Consider the following 20,507-nt stretch of genomic DNA (forward strand, 5'->3'; position numbering starts at 1 on the left):
TGGGCAAAGAATCCAGAGTTAACACAAGTTTGCTGAGGATGAGAATGTGGAGCCAAGCGGTGAGCTGGTTCATGGGTAACCAGTTGCACCACACCCTTCAGAAAGGCATGGTTGGGCCGGTACACAGCCGTGCTCCAGGAAAGGGACCTTGCATTGCTTCCTCCTCCTTTTTTACAGGTCAGGTGTGAAACTTTGGTTGGAGGAATGAATGTTTTACATTCAGCTGCCAAGCAAAATAAGTCAGTTAGTTGGGGGCACTGATAGAAGACACGAGCTTCTCAGCACCTGGTGATTTTGGGGATTCAAGTTCCTATGAGAAATTGAGTTCAGACACCGCCCCCCACACCAAACCAAGACAAGGTCCATCTAGATTGTTGCTGGAGACAGTTCTAGGGTCATTCACTGGAAAATCCTGCAAGGCTTAGAGATGTGCCAGTTATTTTATTAATACTGTTATGGTGAAAGGGACTCATAAGAGGGCTCGATTTTGTAAATAAGAAGCTATTCCTATTGCTGTTGATGAGCATTTGTTATACTCACTTCTCCAGATAAGAAACAGGTTTTCCAGGGGACTCTTTCAAGAGAGCATCTACCATTAACTTCACCCAGTCCCTAAGGAACATCTTATACAGCTTCTATATTCCTAGCACTTTAATGTAAATGAACGATTGAATACAGAGACCATGAAACATCTGCTATGGCCTGGCCATCAAAATGCAGGTGTAAGCTCCGTACTGAGTTTTTCTTTAGCAAATAAAAACATTTTAATCTGATTAAATTCGACAACAACAATGACAAAAAAAATGGACATCTTCCTTTTGTAGAAGTTAGGTCTCTGCCCTCATCTCCGGCACTTTCATGGAGATCACATGTACTTCAGTGATGTGTAGTTGGCACATGTTTTCTGTACTGGACCCTCTTGAGGCACCAATTCAGCTTCGTTTTCCTGCTTCTCTGAGAACTGCCGCACATGGGGCCAATTCTTCTAGGTGTGGGTGACACCTAGCCCACTTAGGCACTCAGATTCTTTCTGCCAGATATTTGAAACCTGGCTTGGAGTAAGTGGATTTAAGGTGCATTAATGGCAACACTCTGATCAGATAATCATGAAAACCCTCAAAGATTTTAACTTTCCTATTCTTTTTCATTGATTTATTTATTTTGCTTGATTTATTTATTTATTTAGCTGATTTTGTGCCCATTGTTTGAAACTAAAACACTATACCAAACACAGTCCCTTTGGGGAGCAGACATGAGTTCAAGGACATGAGGGCACCCCAGAAACTCTCACAATTACACAGTATTATACCCACCAGAGATTCTAGGAAGGGCTCATTGTCAAGCGCCCCTCCTAATAACATCCTCTGGAATGGTGGCTGCATGAATGCTTCTCATCTTCTTACTAGGACGAACAACTAGATGAGGTCAAGCAACAGCTTAGTGATGCTTTTAAATCCTGGAGAACGCTGAAAGACTTGACTAAAGTGGCATTTAACTCTACTTGAAAAGTCATGATTATGCATTTATTTATCAGGCACTTTGTATGTTCAAAGCTTTTCTCAAGAGAGTTCTTGGAAGATCCCTCGAAGTATCCAGATGTTTCTAGATAAGTCATAGGTCATCTTTTTATAATGACAAACAACATGTGGATGGGAATCAAAAGATGCTTATAATTCCTGCCAGCTTACCTTGACAATCTCTCTACTCCCCAAATGGTCTTTTGATATAACAGACTTGCAGAAACCATTTTATTCTGCCACACTAAGGGTTTCATTAAATTAGTGGTAATTAAGATCATAGAAATGGTTTAATCACTTGTTCTTTTATCCCTTACTCCTGGGTGTAAGGCCTAATTGAAGTGTATCCCACAAGAGAAAAGAGGAGGGGAGAAAGATTTTTGAAGTTTTTTGATGGCTGCTTAAATCAAAGAATTGTATAAAGAACCTTAATCACTGTTAACACGTGAGCTCTCACTGTGCCAGAAACCGTGCTGGGGACTTCCAATGCACTATCTCTTAGTTCTGGAAACAACCCCATGAGATCAGTGCTGTCATTATTCTGTTTATAAATGAGAAAAATTAAGTTTACTAAGTTAAGTAACTTATCCATGGTCAGATAGAGAGTGAATGCAGCAGAGTTTGAACTGAAATCCATGCCTGTCGGACACCAAACCTGTGTTCTTGACTAATTCCAGTCTCCAGATCACCACTGCCAGTAATTTTCAAACTGTTCTTTCTCCTCCAAGTCATAGATAATTCCTGAGATAGCAGAAGAAGGAAAGCAGAGTTTTGGGCTCCCATTTGGGTAGGAGTTTTTGAATTCTGCATAAGACTTTATTTAAAGAAAGGGCCTCACTATTAGAAAATGTTTTGAAAACCACTGATTTAATTCACTTCCCTCATTTGACTTAAGGGACTAGAATATTTTAGAGATGTATTTAGTAATGGTCAATCTGAAACTTTACACAAAAAGTTTGCCAATCCCTGCTATAGAACACTGGAGCGTGATCCATGACTAGTGGCATCATTACTATTGGAAACGTGTTGGAAATGCTGAGTCTTGGGCCCACCCCAAACTTTTAAATCAGAAACTCTAAAAGTGGAGCCCAGCAATCTGTGATTTTAGCAAGCCTTCTAGGTGATTCTGATGCAGACTAAAGCCTGAGAACCACTAGTATAGAAGGATTTTATGATGAAAAATTTGCAACCCCAATGGAATGGGCACTGTAGAGTGTTTTCTGATTCAAGAGCTCAAGTCATAGAGTTTAATAGTAATAAAAATAACAGTGCTAATAACCGTGAGGTTCGTGGCATACTTGAGGTGTGTCAGACATGTTGCTTTCCATTCATGACCTTATTAACACCTCACAATAATCCTATGAAGTAAATACTATTGTTATTCCCATTTTGTAGCTAAATAAAATAAGGCTTCATGAGATTGAGTGACTAGTCACAGTGTTAGAAAGTGGTGGCTCCAGGCTGAGACCTAGATGGTTTGACAGCAGGATCAGAACTCTTCATATCATATACCTCAGATTTTTGTAGGCTAGATAAATGAAAATGTTACTAAAAAGAAGAAATCAACGATGAATGCTATCAGTGTTGAAACCAGTGAAATATGTTTATATAAAAAAGTGGTACTGTCTGGGTGTGGTGGCTCATGCCTGTAATCCCAGCACTTTGGGAGGCCAAGGCAGGAGGATCACCTGAGGTCAGGAGTTTGAGACCAGCCTGACCAACATGGAGAACCCCTGTCTCTACTAAAAATACAAAAAATAGCTGGGCGTAGTGGCTGGCACCTGTAATCCCAGCTACTTGGGAGGCTGAGGCAGGAAAATGGTTGAACCTGGGAGGCAGAGGTTGCAGTCAGCCGAGATCACACCATTGCGCTCCAGCCTGAGCAACAAGAGTGAGACTCTGTCTCAAAAAAAAAAAAAAAGTGGTACTTGTATAATAACTCCTCTCTCTTCTTGCCAGGGAAACTGGTTTTGGCTATACCACACATGTGGCGTTTCCTTAAGTAGATCTAGAGGAAACCCCACCAGCATTTGTGGCCACCTACCCTATATCCTATTTTGTTGTCTTTGTACATTTTAAATAAAATTTAAAAGTGAGATATTCCCCCTCTTATTTTCAGATTACTGGGAATCTTGGCTCTTTCTTTACCATTTAGTTTTAATTACTTGTGTTTTTGTTGTTTTCCACGTAATTGTCAGGATGGTTTACTTTGGTTAACTTTTCCATGACATCATGAGTTTTGTTTTCTTTTTCTGGTAAGGAAGGCTGAACAGGAAGAAGAGAATGCATGGGATGAGGTAGGTTGGGGAAAGAGAAGGAATAAACTAATACCAGGAGATGTGGAAGTAGAAAAACAAAACAAAACAAAAAAGACTTTTGGTACTGCAGGATATCCAATCTAGGCAAAAGACACCTGATACCAGTGATTTGACCTTTTTATATTAGAAAAACAAAACCATATTGAGATGTGAGAGACACTTGAAAGGTATAATTTGAATTTTGAACAATGGTTTCCATATGGTGCATATGTCATCCATAATCTTTACAGGTTTCCAATTTACTCCTCAATGAAATTCATGTTTCTGATTTCATTCCATAAAGACTAGAAATTGTAGCCCTGAACACTTTAATAAGGTAGTGGAAAAATATGAAAAAAATGTATAGAAGTTAATGTTTAAATATATTTTACATATAGAATAGAGATTTATTGAGAACTAGCATTGATTTCTAAGGAATAAGATTGTCAGGTTAATCTATATAGCTGTAATAAAATAATTGACCTTGGATACTAAGGGCAAGTTAGAGAAAATTTTGCTTCGTGTTACAAAGCTTCTGTTTCTGTTTATTAAATATACTGAATCAACAACTGCATGTGAAGAATGTCACACAACACCAGCTGACTGTACAAGGAATGATCATCAATTGATGGATTAACCTTGAATCAGAGGTTGCAGTGAGCCGAGATTGTGCCACTGCACTCCAGCCTGGGCAACAGAGCGAGACTCCATCTCCAAAAAAAAAAAAAAAAAAAATTTGAATTAATCATCAGTTAGCATTAGGGGGAGGGCTTATTCTATAGCTCGCCCACTAAATTTTGGGGTACCGAGATATGGGTGACAGTGGAGAGCCATTGAAATCCACTTTCCCCCAGACCAAAGGTTGATAATTTTTAGAATATTTTGTATTTTCAACTAATTGCAACTTTTTAACTTTTTTGGTTCCTTAAGGAATAATTAACTAGAAAAAAATAATTAATTGAGCTTGGTTGCCATGTACTAACGTAGTGCTGGATTTCTGACTGTAGCTTCAGAAGATGTACTTTATCCACGTTCTCTGTCATGTCTACAGTGCACAGAGACTTGTAGCCCTTTAATGTTATCAAACTCACATCCTTTTGTACAGGACCATCGAGCAAACTTGGCTCATCAAATATGTTTCAGATTAGTTGAGAGAAAAAGACAATTAAAAAAGTGCCAATGATATTCAAGGGAATCAGGTTTATTTGGGGGTGAATGGCATCCTGGCACTTATTTGTGCTAATTGCCTGGTAATAGAATTATTTTGGTTTCTGAAGGAGTGGGTATTTTATTTTATTGCTGCTTAATCTTCATTTTCCATATGAGGAGATTTTCTTCAGAAATATTCTGAAAGAAGAAAAAAGGTAGTGGAAAAATGTAGAGCCACTGGGAAAAAAATGGTTTAATTACATATGACACCAAAATAAATTAAGGCTCCTTCTTCCAATCCTGCTTCCTCCTAATGACTCTGATAACTGAAGTGCTGAGTTTTATTAAATAGAGCAGAAGAGAGCTCTCTGGAGATTAAAGAAGCTATTGAGATTTTCATACCTGCTGAAAAAGAAAAAGTCTCCCTTTTGTAGCTGACAGGCCCGTAATGAGCACATTTTGTAGCTGGAGAGAAAGAAAAAGGAGATGAAAGAAAAATCTTTTGAAGACTGAAGAAAGGGGAAATCCCACTAATATAGTGAAACCCCTTAAATTGTTTTCCAAGAGACAGAAAAAAAAACACTATTTAAAGGTCACATTGGCTTGTTTGAATTCGTTTGGCTTTCAGAAGATAAATATTGTGTATGGGAATATGAGAACGTCTGCTAGAAACCACTTTCGCACAATGAACAAAGGAATCATCCCTAATATGTGATTAACTGATGTTCCCTGCTCACCACAAATGTTGGCTTTCATAGACTCCAAGTGAAGGGGCACTTTATTAATTGGCTAAAGAATTCCTTAGAACTCCTAAGAGATTAAGACCACAGTATGCTTCAAGGTTCTTTCTTTCTTGAAAAAAAAAAAAAGTATACAGATTTTAAAAACATGTTGACTGCAATAGCATTGTCATCTATCTTAAGTATTGCAGAATTAACCTATTGTTAGCCTTCAAAAATTTTGCTGCAACATGTCAGATTAGCTCAATATCTATTAAATGACCATTTTGGTTTTTCCTGCACCTTCAAAAAAAAGTCTAATTGTCATAAAATTTGCTCTCTCAAACCCAAATAGACTCTGTGACTTCAAATGCAAATTGCTAAATTATTCCCAAGGCAAGTGAAAGGAAGGATTGCACCCATCATGCTGCTATTTAAAATGAATTTTAACCCCTTAGGCTGACAACTGACACAAACTCAGATTGCCACACACAGAAGCCAAGGGGTCTATTGGAATAAGAGCTGCCATTTCCAATAAAAATAGAGTGCTGCAATAATGCCATGGTGAACAAAGTTTGTCGTTGAACTCATAGATCTGATCTAGATGAGATTAAGGGTGAAAAACTAGGGAGATATGAATGAGATTTTATGCTGGGTAGATTTGAGATGCCTTCTACACACTGCTGAGGCAGCCAAGGCTTCATAAACCCTACCTCTCTTCCCACCCCTGCCTGCCCCCGCCCCCACTCCAATACATTGATTATCTTATGTTTGGAATGATTGATTCTTTTGGTTCCAGGAAACCACCCTGGGATCTGACAGGAAATGGTGGATTGTTTATTTATTTTTCAGTTAGGAAACAAATTGAGCTCCAGAATCTGTGTATTTAAAATTGGGTCTCATTTAGAAGCCACTCAGCAGCATGTATTCTAAATCATGTTCTGCTTATTATAATGTGTTTATTTAGAACTTTATATTTTATCACTGGCTTTATAATTCTTTAAGTGAACCATTCCCTGTATCCTCTTAGTTGCTAATGGCTCAATTCTTAAACACAGTTTGTGGAGCAGGATAGTTCACAGTAGTGCCTTGTTGAGGGGGCTGTGTGTCTGTGCTGTCCTGTGTGTTTGTGCTGTCCTGTGTGTCTGTGCTGTCCCAGCCATCACCAGTACAGCTCTCTCTGAAATGTAGCTGAGTGCCCAGTGAATGAACTAGCTACTGCCTGGTAGAGAGGAGAACCAAAGCCTGGCACTTGGCAGGGGCCTGCACTCTTGCAGCTGCTGAGTGCTAAATTATTACTGATGTGTTTCTCCGGCCTTGCTCAGCAGAGCTAGCCTAATGCAGCACGAACCTCTCCTCTGGCCCTTAGCACAGGACTTGGGTTTCAGAGCTGGAATAAAGCAGGCCAACTGAGACAGCTTCTGCCCAGGGCAGAGCAGCACGCACGGCTGTCCTGCACAGATGCTGAAATGCAGTGGACACATGTCCTGCTCTTCATGTGTAGAGACTCCCACCGTGAGCCTAATGTGATCGCTTTAGAAGCTTGGTGGTTTTTACACAGGCATATGAATTGATCAAATTGAGCCTCTGAGGCAAAAATACACCACTCAGACAGAGCCTTTAACAAAGCTCTGAGAGCAGCTCCCACAATGCTGAGGAGGGATGGTCTCGGCAGGAGACTACAGAAAATGGTAGAAGCAGACTTTCTGCTTTCAGCTTAAAGAATCAAGCTCAATCAACCTGTGCTTCTCCAACCTGGCATTAGGTGTCTTGTAATCTTCCAGTACACTGGTTAGGTGTGACAGCTGAGCACGGTATTTGTAAGAGAGGCAGAGAAGGCTCGTACAAAGAGCCTAGGATTATAGAGCACCAGTCTAGACCCCCTGTGTGACTATACATCTACAGATAACTTGGCTTCCTGTGCCTCCGCTTTCTCATCTATCTCTTGCATGTGTAAATATATAGATTGCTAGCCTAGGTTATTTGATATAATTTTGAGGTAAATCTCCTGCAGTGCCAATGTAAGTGGCATTGCATGAATAGTCAAATCATAAATTATAACACAGTATTTTTATGCTGTCATCTCCTAACATCCTACACTCAATTCTGCCCATCAGAGTGAGGCAAACTATATCCTGAGCCCTTTTTCCCAAGGCTCTTACTTGAAAAAAACAGGGCTTATCTCTTTTCAGATAATTTCCTTCTAAGAGCCACTCAGAGCAGAGGGTGACAGTAATTACTGACAATTGATTTATCTTGCTTATAATGACAAACTTTGGTAAAATTTAGGAATTTATGATCAGATCTGCCTGTATTGCTTATGTAAAACTAAAACATTCTGTTTAGCTTTTCTTTCTTTTTTTCTCAAGATAATGTACTCAAGGAAATACAATTTAAAAAACACAATTTTGTTAAAAATAATTTTTTTCAAAAAAAACCCACACACATTTTCCACACCCCTCCCCCTGCTCACCAACCAGCTGGAACTTGTTCTTCCTCACTCGTCTACCAAGAGGAAATTTACATTTAGCAAAGTAAGATGTCTCCCGTGCATTGTTCATGTTGGTTGTCTGATAGCCTCTGTAGTCCAAACAACTAAGCTGTTAACATTTCATTTTTCTGCCAGTTGCTTTATTGTAATGTGGATACTGCTTAGAATATTTTCATGCTTTAAAATATGTTATTCCCAATGAGGTTTGGAAAAAACTACATCTCCAACTTAAGGCAAACCCATCCGAAAAAAAGGTAGCATTAGAAGTGCTCTATATAGTGGTTCATATTTCCTTATACATTTTAATTTTCTCACTCACAAATCCTTCAAGAAACTACTCTCCAACATTCCTTTTTAAGCACAATCTTCAAGGAAATAAGAGAGAAAAATCAAGAAAGCCTCTTGTCACTGCAGGTGGTTTTTCATGGTGGCAAGAGTCATCTCTGGGAAATTGCCTTAATGTTGCCCATATCCAGCTATTTGTGGTGAGAGCCTAGAAACCCACAACGGAGTCTGACAATTTCTCTGAGGGACTTTGTTCGCTTTTGGGAAATCCATTAACTCTTCCAGTCTCCTAGGATCCACTTAATCCAGCACTGTCTAATAGACATGTGAGCCATACATCTATTTTTAAATTTCAAGTGGCTACTATTAGCCATACTAGAATAAAAAAAAGCAAGTGTTATAAATTTTAACAATATATTAAGTTAACCCATTATATCCAAAACGTAATTTTGACATGTAAACAGTATAAAAAAGTATTAACAAAATATTTTGTTTTTTTGTTTTTAAAATCTAGTATATATTTTGTACCAATAGCACATCTCAGTTTTATCCAGCTACATTTCAAGTGCTCTGTAATCACATGTGCTAATAGCTACAGTATTGGACAGAGCAGAGTTAATCCATTGCTTTTTACCAGGATATGTAATGCTGCCTGAGGGATCAGAAGGAATTAATGTCTCTGAATATGGACAGCTCATTACCTTTTGTTTTTACAAATGTTTTTGTTAAAAAGCATTATTAGCAAAGTGCCTCCAAGACACACCAAGACATATAATCATTCATACCTTCAAAATGCAGTGATTCTGAACACTGAGATAATCTCAAATAGTACCAGATCTTACAACTTTGAAAGGTGGATAATGGAATTTCTACTTACTCACAAGATCACATATTTAGATTTCTTTTAATAAAATTTTATTTTAGAATAGTTTTAGATATAGAGAAAAGTTGTGAAGATAATACAAAGAGTTACCATATACTTCATGCCTAGTTTCCCCAAATATTAATAACAATAAATTTGTATGCAATATTTGACATGATTAATGAACTAATATGATATATTGTTATTAAGTAAAGTCCATGCTTTATTGGGATTTTCTTAGTTTTTTCCTAGTGTCCTTTTTCTGTTCCAAGATCCCATCAAGATACCCTATTACATTTAGTCATCGTGTCTCCTTAAGCTCTTCTTAGCTGTGACAGTTTCTCAGATTTTTCTTGATTTTATTAGCCTTGATAGTTTGGAGGTGTACCAGTTAAGTATTTTATAGACTGTTCTGCAATTGTGATTTGTTTAAATTTTTTTCATGATTAGCGTAGAGTCATGGGTGTTTGGGAGAAAGATCACAGAGGTAAAGTGCCACTCTTATCACATCAAGAGTACATACTATCTATATCACTTACGACTGCTAATATTAACCTTGACCACCTGGCTGGGGCAGTGTCTGTCAGGGTTCTATACTCTAAAGTTACTCTAATTTACCTTTCCTTATTTTACTCTTTGGAAAGAAGTTACTATACACAGGGCAAACTTAAGGAGTAGGGAGTTATGCTTCACCTCCTTGAGGGCAGACTTGCTCTTTTGCATGAAAAAATTGTCCAGTCTCCCCTACTTATTCTTTTATTCAATCATGTTTTTTCATGTCATTTGGAGTCATAAATATTTATTTTATACTGTGAGTTATAATCTAATACTACTTTCGTTTGTTGCTCAAATGTTTCAGCTTTGGCTATTAGGAGCTCTTTCAGTTGGCTTCTGTGTCTTTTTGACAGGTCCTCATCATTGTCGTCTTTGGGTTCTGCTTGTTGTATTGTTTTGTTGTTGAGAACTGCCTTGCCTTCTGACACTGTAAGATGCTCCAGGCTCATCTTGTATATTTCCTGCCCCAGTCCTAGAATCAGATGTTTCTCCAAGGAACCCTGGTTCTTTTTAATGTAGAATGGTTAAACAACGACAAAACCAAGATCTGGGTGCTAGGTGTTTAACTTACTTACAGAGCATTGTCTGTAATTCATAATCAAGTTACTCTGGAAAAAAAAAGAGCAACATATACTATACTGAACACTTTCCAAGTGGCAGGCATACAGTAAAATTTGAAGAACATCTGGAATTTCTAGGAATATTACCAAGGCATTCCTGTCAGTGGCAATCCAGATGTAAGATAAAAAAATGTACCCAAGTTGGGCAAACTAAGACTTTTCACAACCTTTTCTGGATGAGTCAAATATGAAAGATGGCAAGAGATTAAAATATTACACATCACCTTAAAAAAAACTCACCTCAGTGGAATCTAAAAGAAAATATATTGGCCCAAGGGAAGATTACTACTATCAAACTGAAAAAGAATGAAAATTATGCAGTTGTGTTTGTGTGTGTGCTCAATAGGTTGTAAGGTCTTTAAAAATTACTTTTTAAAAACTTGTTCTAAGCACAACGCCTGGTATATAGCATACAAGTGTTTCTTAAACAAATAAACTGGATTATAATTATAATTTCTAAGTGTTTCTGCCTAACTTTATTATAAGCATTTAGTTTAATACTATTCAAATAATCAAAAACGAAATTTAAGAGGATATTTTTCTGTTCTTACAAGAACAGAAGCTCACACTGAATAATATTTTACTCTGGTCTATTCAGCTGCCAAATCCTTTATACTATTCCTTTCTTGCCCCACCTGCCCCAGTATCAGAAAATCATTAAACAAAATTTTCAAAGAAGTCATGGAATGATCATTTTTAAAGGCAAAGTTAAACTAAGCCAAGCGAGCATTTCACTAAAACATTCCATTGGAGCTGGTCTCGGAGTCATGAAGGGAGTCATTTAGTGCAACTATGGAAAAAGCAAAGCAAACCAGTTCTGGTATTTGGTTTAATTCTTCTGCTTCTAATTGAGTAGGGCAGTGACCTCATGCTAGCCCTGCCCCGTGCTGGTTTGCATCCACTCCCTTCAGCTGGCCACCCCAGCTTTTTCTGCAGGCTGCTGCTCTCCACACTCACATCCTTCTTTCTACACCTGTGTGATGTCTTCAGTCTTCACATGCATCTTGCTTCCACCTGCCCTTAAGCCATCAGATATTCTCATTAACACTTCAGTTTGGGGCCTATTTCATCTGTAGAAGAGTCAACACCCCTGTTGTAATCCAGAAACCATGATCTAGACCTATACTACTTCAGACTTCTTGAACTTTCGAAATAAAACCTTAAAAATGTTGAATTGTTCAACTACATGTGATTAAGGTCCTATATTAAAAGTGTATTTGGAGTTATCTTAACAAAGGTTTTAAGAAAACTGTAGCCTGTGTTCTCAATTGTTCTCTCTCCCTAGATAATATATTTGAATTAATGTGTCTTTCTCTTCTCTTTTCTCTCTCTCTCTCTCTCTCTCTCACACACACACACACACACACACACACACACACACTGCCATTTAATCCAAGCTTTCACTCAAACCAAGAATCTTTCTACAAAATCCCTGAGAGTCAACTTTTACTGTTTACTAAAACTGTCTTCACTGTGTAGAACTTACTTCTTTGTGAAGCTTGGTGTTTCATTTGGACAGGCCAATTTATGGAAAGCTGTCCTTCATATTGAACTGAAATTGATCTTTTCATCTGTGCCTGTCATTCCTGGAATCAAATGAGATACCATATCCTGAAATTTTTTGAAATGGCAAAGCACTGAATAAATATAAAATATATTAATCTCAATTCTACTGTATAGAGTTTGAAAATTTGACAAGCACACTGTCCTCTCCAAGTCATTGGAATAGATGAATATGAGAACAGATCAAGGGAGATACTCTGCACAGGTTTTGGAAGTGCTCTTTTCAATTTGATATTAATCCATTAATCAGTATTCTTTAAACTACTCTACTTAAGCAGTGAGAGGCAGGGACCAGGTTAAGCCAAGACCTAGAGAATAAAAACAAAGCCAAGGTAGAAAGAAAAACAGGACCCACCAGTACCCCAGGACTGTAGCAAATACATCAGTGTTCACTCAAGGCCCAAGGACACTTCAGCCAGCTTGTGATGAATGCTGTTGAGCCTGGGACTCTCCCTTCAGGACAGTGCTCCCCTCTAGCCCAGGAAAATTCCAGAAATACCACCCATGTGCCAAGGCCTGGAATCATGGACCCCAAGAGCCCACTTGGTTCTCTATCTCTCTGTGGCCAATATGGTACCTAAGCTTCAAGACAAAGTCCCCTTTACTCTTCCCCCTCCTTTTCTCAAGCAGAAGGAGTTTCTCACCATAGCCAGCATAGCTGGGGATGTGCTGGGTCACACTTGAAGCCAGCATGTCTCTGAATCTCACCCAAGGCCCATAGCAAGTACTGTCTAGCTACTACTGCTAACTATTCAGGGCCAAAGGGCTTTTAGTCAGTAGTTAATGAATTGTGGCAGGACTGAGTCCTTCTCTTCAAGGCAGCTGGTTCTCTTCTGGCCCAGGGTGTGTCTAGAAATAACATTAGGAGCTAGGGCCTGGAATGGGGGCTTCAAGTCTCCGCCTAGTGCTCTATCCTACTGTGGTTGAGTTGGTATCCAAGTTACAAGACAAAGTCCTCTTTATTCTTCCTTCTCCTCATTTCAAGCAGAAAGAAGAAGTCTCTCCCAGAGCTGTGAGCTGTGCTACCTGGGGTTTTGGGAGGGGCGGTGCAAGCACGCCCTTGGCTGTCTTAGCCAGTGTCTCGCTGGGTCACGTGCTCTCCAAGTCTACTTTCTCTGAGTCCAGCACAGCATCAGGACTTGCCAAGAAATTCTAGTCCTCTTGGCCTAGACTGTCTTTCAAGTTTACTTAGGACCCCATAGCATCTTAGCCCATGGTGGTGGGGCTTGCTAGAAGAAAGGGTCCAACAACTGGGATGGGTGAGTCCACTCTGGCTAGGGCTGGTATATATGCTCCCTCCATAGGCATTGGCTGAGTTCTATACAGTGTTGCTTTTCTGACAGGGCAGCACTGAGTTCCAATGCTAAGTCCCACAATCACTGCACTCTCCCCCTCAAGAGCACAGATCTTCTCTCAGCACCACAAGGCAACTGCTGGGAGATGAGGGTGGGGTGGTGTTAGCAATTCAAGGCTGTCTTTTCTACCTTCTTCAGTGCCTCTTTTAGTGATCTGAGGTTAAAACCAGGTACTGTGGTCACTCACCTGATTTTTGGATATTATGAAGGTGCTTTTTTGTGTGGGCAATTATTCAATTTGGTGTTCCTATGGGGAGGACAATCAGTAGAGGTTTCCATTTGGCCATCTCGCTCCTCCTCCTCTGTTCCAATTCTGAGTCCAACAAACAAAAATAGCACCCTTTGGAAAGAAGCTACTATAGGACAAACTTAGCAGGGAGCTATGCTTCACTTCCATGCGAGCAGACTACCTGCATAACTATTTACTTTGGAAAAGAGCTCCAGATGAAGGCCTGATGAGATTCCCGTGTTTACTCTGAAATCATCACTTTGGAATCAGTCATTAAAGCTTTGTTGGGTGTGCTCCACTTTCAAGCTATGCTAAAGAAGTAGTCCTGGATTTGAGAGTCAAATCAGGATAGGAACAGAGTAGGATGAGACCCCGTGTCTATGGAGGTCCACAGGCAAGTGATAATGACTTCTATATCCAAACTTCCACCCATGGTCTGAAATCAATGGACGCTGCGTGGCAATTCAAAGCCTGTAAATAGAACACCTTGATCCAAGAAACGTAGAGCACTTGGGTACAGGTGGACATGGCCCTAGGGGGAAATTTCAGGCTTATAAAACTTATGAGGGAGTCCTTACAGAGGATGAGAAATTGGTTCAATATATAACATAAATGATTAAATATGAGTAACTTCTAGATCCTTTGGAATTGAAATTGGTACTATATATCACTTGGACTATAAACTCAGAGTTCATGGTAAGGTGTGGAATATGGCAAATGACCTTATACCATGATCATTAGACCCTTTCACTCAGTAACTTTATGCTTTTACAGAGGCAGAGTCTTTAAAAACTTTCTTAATCTTATTATGATCCTATCATAAATGTTAGCTTTAATAGCAATCTTAACCTTATAAGTGAAAGTCTTTAACTAGAAAATATCCAAGATATTTATTGTACACACTACTGTTCAATGTAATTAATAAAATATTAATTTATAACATGCTCTTAGCCCAACCAAAAGATCATGCTAATTAGTTTTCTTCAAAAAATATTAGTAATAAATAGTAAAAATCCTGCCTTGAGTATTCAGCCAATATTAAGAGTTATGCCTGTTGGGGTGTGGTGGCTCATGCCTGTAATCCTAGCACTTTGGGGGGCCAAGTCAGGCAGATCACTTTAGGTCAGGAGTTCAAGGCCAGCCTGGCCAACATGGCGAAATACTGTGTCTACTAAAAATACAAAAAAATTAGCTGAGTATGGTGGCAGTCACCTGTAACCCAAGCTACTCGGAAGTCTGAAGCAGGAGAACCACTTAAACTCAGGAGGCGGAGGTTGCAGTGAGCCGAGTCACGCCACTGCACTCCAGCCTGGGTGACAGAGCAAGACTCCATCTCAAAAAAAAGAAAAATAGAAAAAAAAAAGTTATGCCTTAAGGGTTTTAATATAGCATTGTGCCACTTGGAGTATGATACAACAAGCCAAGTATATTAGGCATTCTTGAATGCTAGATGAATGACACCATTTTGTGTGTAGAAAAACTGATTCAGTGTACAGTTTAAAGATTGAAATTTTAGAATAAAAATTAAGATCCACACTTCATGAGAAAATTTGACCACCATATTGAAGTGATAGTTTGCATGTCCGGTTGTAGGTCCTTTGTAACAATCTCTACTTAAAAAAAAAAAAAGAAAGAAAGAAAAGAAATAAATTAGGGAGTGCTTAGTGATATTCTTCTTGGCTGAGTTAAAGCCGTTTACTAGAATCAGCTTGATCTTTGCCTGTTACTGCTGTCTAAGCGCCTTCCATTCATTGTATTACGGATTTGGTTCAAGATGTCCAACTTCCTCTTTTCTCACAGTAGAGAATGTAACATAACAGACATCTATAATTAGTTACTTAAAAATACTTTCTGAGGAAGACAATATTAAGAACAGTCTGCCATCATATCCACCTATTTGCAGCCTAACTTCTCTTTTCCTTTTAAAGAAACCTCCCAAGAAGCTTGTCCTGAGCTCCTAGTACTACTCCTGAAGCACATTCACTGACTCCAGAGACTCAGGATGGGAGGGCAGCCACCCCCACAAACACTCTCATTTCCGAGCTTCTTCTGGGTTATGTCACTTTCCTTAGCTCCCCATGGAATGAGACATTTAAATTACAACAGCCCATTCAGAAAAACACAACAGCTGCCAATTTGACCTTTTCTCAGGATTTGTGTTTGAAAGAGGTCCTGGTTGTCTGGTTCACTCCAGAAAATTACTACAGATGATGTAGTTGGGTCATGTGACATATGGTTAAAAAAATAAACAACTCTCCTGTTGACATATGACCTACGACTAAGACAGAGGCTTTAGTCCATGTGATGAAATATTGGGCTCTGAGGAAATGTCAATAGCTTTGGTTTTCTTAGCATGGAAAACCAATTTGTGTTTTCATATTAGGCTTAATCTCAACTGGGTGAGATTTGTGGTATCTCAATAAATCTGTACTATGTAAAAGTTGCTTTCTGCTTGGCAAGAACAAGCTACAAAAACTTGAAATGAGAGACTTTAAGAACCATTATGTATGCACTCCCTGGCTGCTGGGTTGCCGACCTGGGACTTTTTACCTGGTGGTCTGATGAGTCATGCCATTCAAAAAAAGAGAAGACAGCACAGATATTTGAATGGTTAGCTATACAGGCAATTAAAAACCTGCTGGGTGGGCTCTTTCCCTGTGAGGCCAAGATGCTGATTTGGAAGATAACAGTGGATTCTTTCTCTGGTGCCTACTAATATTCTAGAAATGGAGTACATAGAGAAAACTGAAGCCAGGCTCAGAACAGACAGCCCACAGACTTAGTGTTCAAGTAATTTACACTCTTGACAGGTCTCTAAGAGGTAACTTTTTCTTTTTAAAAAATTTCAGCTATAATATTGACTTGGAAGAACAATCTGGACACAAGCAAGCTTGATCATAGTGCTGTAACGCAACTCAGCGTCTTGTCTCTTAGACCAGCTCCTGAGTTCTCTTTCTCTCTCTGCTGATGCTGTCGGCACTCACCAACAGTAATCCTTGCTGACTCACTTTCCTCATCAAAGCATAAGATGAGTCTATTTTTCAAATATTTCTTGTCTCTTTGTCTCCTCCTTTTTGCCCCTCCCACCACAAAAGTTGAAAATTTCATCTTCTCACAATGGGGTGTAAAAAGGTCCTCAAATTCTCTACAGTCTTCTTCTCCCTTTCATTATATGCCCCCAGAATGATCGTTCTAAAATGCAAGTCTAAGCACACTGCAGCTTAAAAACCTTCGGTGGCTCACCTTTACCTCAGGAACAAGGGCAGGTTTTTAATATGGCATAAAATTTGGATTTACAAGTCTTCTGACCTATCCTAAATTCCTGCTCTGTGGGACCTATCTCATTCTACCAGAGGGTGTCAGATTCTTATCAGTGCCACATCAGGCCACCCAGCCCTCTTCCTTGCTCGAATTGCTCTTTACTTTCTTTACTTGCTGATCCCTTTTCGTCTTCTGATGGCTGTCCCAATTGTTCTCTTCTCTGTTAGCCTTCCCTGACCTCCTCAGAGTTTTCTAACCCCCTCCTGGGAGCTCTCTAATGTTTTGCTTCTATTAGAGCACATACCATGGTACACTGTAGTTATCTGTTGACTGGGGAGTGACGTCCTCAGCCATTGTCAGGTATATGGTAAAAATCAAGTGAATGTTTGTTGAATGACTATATACAAAGCAAGTTTCTTCCTAGAACATGTTTTTGACCTAGTAGAATTTTATTTCTGGCCTTCTGATGTCTCTGAGGTACAAAGTGCTTCAAAAGGAAGAGTTGTAGGACCTTTGATTGACAACCTAAAAAGAACTGTGTAAGGATATGCCAGCACTTGAATCTGAGGACAATGGAAAATAGAAATCTGATTGGAATAAACTGGTCACATGTGGAGGACATGCTGCCATATAAGTGCAGGGAAAACAAATTAGTGTGATCCATAGAAAGCAAATCAGCGTTCTTGGAAAAAAATGTTGAAAATGGAGGTAGTAGTTCTGGCTGATCTAAATGCATAATATTTCACTAATTTTTTGCTGACAGATCCTTTCTCTCCAATGTAGCTCTCTGTGTCTTCTTCTTACCAACTATGTGATCTTGAGGAACTCAGGCTATGTCTCAGGTTTCTCATATTTAAAATGGAGGCAAAATGCCTGCCCTGCCAACGTCATGGGTTTGTTTTGATTTCCAAAAAACAGGGAATATGTGATAACATAGTTTTGGCCTATTCATCACATTTCTTTCTTTGTTTTTTCTTCAGTTTTTTGTTGTTTATTAGAGCTCCCTTTTTTTATTATTATACTTTAAGTTCTGGGGTACATGTGCAGAACGTGCAGGTTTGTTACATAGGTATACATGTCCCATTGTGGTTTGCTGCATCCATCAACCCATCATCTGCATTAGGTATTTCTCCAATGCTATCCCTCCCCTAGCCCTCCACCCCCGACAGGCCCTGGTGTGTGATGTTCCCCTCCCTGTGTCCATATGTTTTCATTGTTCAACTCCCACTTATGAGTGTGAACACACGGTGTTTTGTTTTCTGTTCTTGTGTTAGTTTGCTGAGAATGATGGTTTCCAGCTTCATCTATGTCCCTATTCATCACATTTCTAATAGTAAATGAATGTAGAGAAGAAATGCTGATTTTGTGACTATTTGTCATGTATTGACTAATTTAACACTTTAGAAGATATAATTATATTTGAATTCATCATTAAATTAGCGATTTTGTGTTTTCAAAGAAAGTTAAGAATGACCTAAAATGTAAACTGGGCATGGTGGCTCATGCCTGTAATCCTAGCACTTTGGGAGGCCGAGGCAGGCGGACTGCTGAGTCTAAGAGTTTGAGACCAGCCTGAGCAACATGGCAAAACCCTGTCTCTACAAAAAATATAAAAATTAGCTAGGGGTTGTGGTGTGCACCTGTAGTCCTAGTTACTTCTGGGGGTGAGGTGGGAGGATCACGTGAACCTAGGAGGTCAGGGGTACAGTGGCCTGATCACAGCTCACTGCAGCCTCGACAGCCCTGACAGAGAGAGACCCTGTCTCATTAAAAAAAAAAAAAAAAAAGACCTAAAATATTGAATGAAGACTTTTCTCATCAGAGTTCTGAAGCTATTTTACTGCACTTGTCCAACTCAGAAATGCAATTATGTAGGTAATTATAGTTTGTATTTGGAGATTAGAATTCATCCTATGAGTAGTTTGCATATGCATATCATATACAAAGTGCTGGAATTATAACATTTTAAAGTAAAATAAATGGTTGAACTAAATGAATTTGTGTATACTGTCAGCTTTTAGCGCTTGATATTGTAAAAATGAAGTTTAATTGAGAATGTGATATTAATATGCTTTTAAGAAAACTTTATAGAATTTGATAGCTATTATAATTATAATTATAAACAGTATCAAGCCAAGTTAACAGATAAATCTTTTGGACCTGCCTTTCTTTATAATAAGTAAATAAAAATAATCAGTAATTCACCTGCAATAATTTGCATGAAACTGGATAAAAACCACTTTTTGCTGTGCTTTCCTCATTTCATATTAGTGGTTGAGGAATGTTTCCTGGCTGAGTAGTTAACATATGAATAATGCTTATTGAATTAAGGTATTTGAAGTATTAGAAAATCTTAAGCTCCTTTTCCTGTCATCGTATTTATAATTTTCATTTCCATTAACCAGGTAAATAAAGTTTGTTAAGTGAAGATAATCCTCCGTATTCTTTTTCTAATGAAATATCAATGAGAATTCCATTTAAAATCATTTGTGGAAAGAGAGGTGAATAGTTAGCACTATAAATAACGTTTTTGTCTATTTTTAAATAGGATCTGATGCCATCAAAAGTCACAAGAACTGTCCGGGCACGGTGGTTCACGCCTGTAATCCCAGCATTTTGGGAGGCCAAGGTTGGCGGATCAAGAGGTCAGGAGATCGAGACCATCCTGGCTAACACGGTGAAACCCCGTCTCTACTAAAAATACAAAAAATTAGCCGGGCACAGTGGCGGGCGCCTGTAGTCCCAGCTACTCGGGAGACTGAGGCAGGAGAATGGCGTGAATCCGGGAGGCAGAGCTTGCCGTGAACAGAGATCGCGCCACTGCACTCCAGCCTGGGCGACAGAGCGAGACTCCGTCTCAAAAAAAAAAAAAAAAAAAAAAGTCACAAGAACTGTCTGGAAATGAGAGCAATTTCAAGTGAGAGATTAGTTGTTTTACAAAGTTCATTAAAATATGCATCAACCATTCTTCATCTCTTTGAATAAAGGTAGGATACTATGTAATTTTGTGTAGATTTCTTCCAGCTGTTATTAAATTTTGAATGCAGAACTAAATGAATTTGTTTGTGTTGTCAGCTTTGGATACCTGATGTTATAAAACTGCAGTTCTAATTGGAAATGTGATTCTGATATACTCCCTTTAGGAGTTTGATTGTTTTACTTACTTTATGAAGCAAGACATAATAATAAAATGTTTAGCTCTCATAATCAAGAGCTATTTGAATACTCATAAATTAAAAATATTTAGATGTTAAGACAGTAAAGCCTATGACATGAAAAGGACCAGATAACTAGTTAAATGAATTTTCATGGGTCAAGTTGCACAAATAACATAGTCTAGAAGTGTGGATTAATTTTCACTGTGATAACGCGTTATCTTGTTTAAATGTGATTAAAAATCCCCACTGGGTTCGATGTTAATCTTTCCTCCAAAGATTTGGATCTTATCAAGTTTGGGAGCTACTTTGGAAGTAGAGAATGCTCTCCAAAAGAACTCTCAAGAGGCAGTATCAGTTTTTACAATCTACTCTGGGGTAATGAGAGAGTGGTTGAGTTTACATAGATTATCACTTATGGCTGCCTCCCTGGCGTGACATTGTACAGG

Source organism: Hylobates moloch, unplaced genomic scaffold, assembly GCF_009828535.3.
Source record: "Hylobates moloch isolate HMO894 unplaced genomic scaffold, HMol_V3 SCAFFOLD_6, whole genome shotgun sequence".
Taxonomy (NCBI): domain Eukaryota; kingdom Metazoa; phylum Chordata; class Mammalia; order Primates; family Hylobatidae; genus Hylobates; species Hylobates moloch.